This window comes from Eriocheir sinensis, chromosome 65 (genome assembly GCF_024679095.1).
Source record: "Eriocheir sinensis breed Jianghai 21 chromosome 65, ASM2467909v1, whole genome shotgun sequence".
Classification (NCBI taxonomy): domain Eukaryota; kingdom Metazoa; phylum Arthropoda; class Malacostraca; order Decapoda; family Varunidae; genus Eriocheir; species Eriocheir sinensis.
Window position 1 is genome coordinate 10051609 of NC_066573.1, and position 2406 is coordinate 10054014.

The window sequence follows — 2406 nt, forward strand, 5'->3', positions numbered from 1 at the left end:
TTTCAAGGTCACCCTCAGCGAGATTTAAACCCTGATTAATCTCTCTCTCTCTCTCTCTCTCTTGACTCCTTAGAGGCTTAGAGAATCATTTATATTACTTCTTCACGCTTAAACTTGCCTCCTCCTCCTCCTCCTCCTCCTCCTCCTCCTCCTCTTCCTCTTCCTTTCTTTCTTCCTTTCTTCCACTTGTCTTACTCCCCTTGCAGTCACCTTCACTCTCATTCCTTTTTTTTCTCTCCCTCCTTTCTTCCTTTCCCACCCTCTCCCTCCCTCCCTCTCTCTCCCTCTCTCCCTCACTCCTATGACTCACTACTCGTTTGGTCAGTGTTCCCCTAATGCTTGACCTTTCCAATGACACAATCTGCGGTGTTGTTTGGTTCTCTCTCTCTCTCTCTCTCTCTCTCTCTTTCTCTCTCTCTCTCTCTCTCTCTCTGCGGCATAATCTTTTTTTTGTTTTTGTGGGGGGACGAGCGGGTAAGTCTGTCTGAGTTATTCCTTCGCGGCAACAAGTCACTTAGTTATGGCTCCTATTTCTCTTCTTTATGCACGGACGCTGGGGAGGGAGGAGAGAGGGAAAAAAAAGCATGGAAAAAGAGGAAATATAGAGGCAGGACTAGAAGGGGAAAATTAAAGGAGATAAAGAAGAGAGGGATGAAGGGGAAAAAGAAAGGAAAGAAGGAGAAAAAAGGAGATTGAAAAGCAGGGAAAGGATGGATGGAAAAAAAAGAGGGGATGAAGATGGAAGCAGGAAATGAAGAGGCTGGGAAAGGAGGGGAAAATGGAGGGGAAACGATAAAAGGAGCGAGGAAAGGAGGGAAGAGAAAAAGAAGAGGGGAAATGAGAGAAATGTGGGAGGGAAAGGAGATAAATAGATAGGGAAGCAAGAGAAATGGAAGGAAAAGATAATGGGGCTGGGAAAGGAGAGGATGATGGAAGAGAAAGATAGAGATGGGGAAAGGAGGAAAAGATAAAGATATTTGGAAAGGAGAGAATATGTAAAAGATAGAGGTGGGGAAAGGAGGAAAAAATGAAAGGAAAAGATAATGATGCTTGGAAAGGAGAGAATATTTAAAAGATAGAGGTGGGGAAAGGAGGAAAAATGAAAGGAAAAGATAATGATGCTTGGAAAGGAGAGAATATTTAAAAGATAGAGGTGGGGAAAGGAGGAAAAAATGAAAGGAAAAGATAATGATGCTTGGAAAGGAGAGAATATTTAAAAGATAGAGGTGGGGAAAGGAGGAAAAAATGAAAGGAAAAGATAATGATGCTTGGAAAGGAGAGAATATTTAAAAGATAGAGGTGGGGAAAGGAGGAAAAATGAAAGGAAAAGATAATGATGCTTGGAAAGGAGAGAATATTTAAAAGATAGAGGTGGGGAAAGGAGGAAAAAATGAAAGGAAAAGATAATGATGCTTGGAAAGGAGAGAATATTTAAAAGATAGAGGTGGGGAAAGGAGGAAAAAATGAAAGGAAAAGATAATGATGCTTGGAAAGGAGAGAATATTTAAAAGATAGAGGTGGGGAAAGGAGGAAAAAATGAAAGGAAAAAATAATGATGCTTGGAAAGGAGAGAATATGTAAAAGATAGAGGTGGGGAAAGGAGGAAAAAATGAAAGGAAAAGATAATGATGCTTGGAAAGGAGAGAATATGTAAAAGATAGAGGTGGGGAAAGGAGGAAAAAATGAAAGGAAAAGATAATGATGCTTGGAAAGGAGAGAAAACGGAAAAGGAAAAAGATAAAGGAGTATAGCTCTTTTTCATTTACTCCGATGCGTTCAGAAGGGGAAATAAAAATACGGAAGGAAAAGATTTAAAACAGATAATCACTCAAACATAATTCTTACTAAACAGGAAAACGATCACATTAATACACAAACAAGCACTGTGAATTTAAAGCAGACAAACAGACGATTCGACAAAGAAAAAGAAAATGAAAAAAAAAAACATTAACAAACAAATAAAAAAAAGACAATCAACTATTAAAAACAAACATACGAATCAACAAACATATAACAAACACGAGTAAACAAACAGTAGGCCTATATTAAATTCCATCATCACAAACAATTACTATGACGTCACTGTTAAGCGGATACATAATAAACACAAACAACTTCATTATATATCGAAATACGAACATGTTTAATACTGGATATCAACTTTTGCGTCCGTGTGTGTGTGTGTGTGTGTGTGTGTGTGTGTGTGTGTGTGTGTGTTGTTGTTGTTGTTGTTGTTGTTGTTAGGGAAGTTTGACCGTCGCATTCATCTTACGGTCAAGGAATGAATAATGGTCTACCGCAGAGAGAGAGAGAGAGAGAGAGAGAGAGAGGCAACATCCAGAGTATCTCCTCCTTTAAATGATAACAGGATGACTCTCTCTCTCTCATCAGTTTAATTAATAGTAT

General features: G+C 38.8%; 1 long non-coding RNA gene across 2 annotated transcripts; it reads left to right on the forward strand.

Moving 5' to 3' along the window:
• The first annotated feature begins 502 nt into the window (after window positions 1-502).
• On the forward strand, window positions 503-2188 carry LOC126987474 (uncharacterized). Of its 2 annotated transcripts, none has more exons than XR_007740921.1 (3): window positions 503-1081; window positions 1154-1517; window positions 1591-2188. It is a non-coding gene; the product is annotated as an uncharacterized LOC126987474 (long non-coding RNA). The 2 variants fall into 2 exon arrangements; XR_007740920.1 differs by lacking the exon at window positions 503-1081 and having other exon boundaries at window positions 1090-1299; window positions 1372-1517.
• The last annotated feature ends 218 nt before the right edge of the window (window positions 2189-2406 follow it).